Below are 472 nucleotides of genomic sequence, written 5' to 3' on the forward strand. Positions count from 1 at the left end.
CCCCCTCCTCCCCTGGCCCTGCCTGCAGGAGCCGGAGCAGGTGGTTGTGGTTTCGGCAGGAATCTGGCAGGCGGGCGGTACCGCCTGGTAGCGGGCGACGTAGGGAATGCGAGGGGTGAAGCGAGCGGAGGTGTGGGACCACCCCTCAAGGGCAGCCTGGGCTGCTTTCGGGGGTCTGCTCCAGGCTTTGGGCAGGCTGCAGAGGTTGGTACCCGCAGCGTGGGGTGAGCCAGGGCTGAGCAAGGAGAAGGTAGAGCCGGTGTGGCTCATGTTAGACCCTGGGTTTAGTGTTGGTGTTATAGCACAGCATCTAGAGGGGTGGTTGCCCCAGCCCCCTCGTCAAATCCTGGTCACAGGAACCATGTCCCTTCCCTGCTGAAGCTTTAAGGAGGTGGGACCTTCCCTGAGCTCTCATCCCCACCCAGGAGGGTGGCTGGGGGCAGGTGGTGGGTTCAGGTCGGGCAGCATCAGT

Source organism: Buceros rhinoceros, unplaced genomic scaffold (assembly GCF_000710305.1).
Source record: "Buceros rhinoceros silvestris isolate BGI_N320 unplaced genomic scaffold, ASM71030v1 scaffold31347, whole genome shotgun sequence".
NCBI classification, from domain to species: Eukaryota; Metazoa; Chordata; class Aves; order Bucerotiformes; family Bucerotidae; genus Buceros; species Buceros rhinoceros.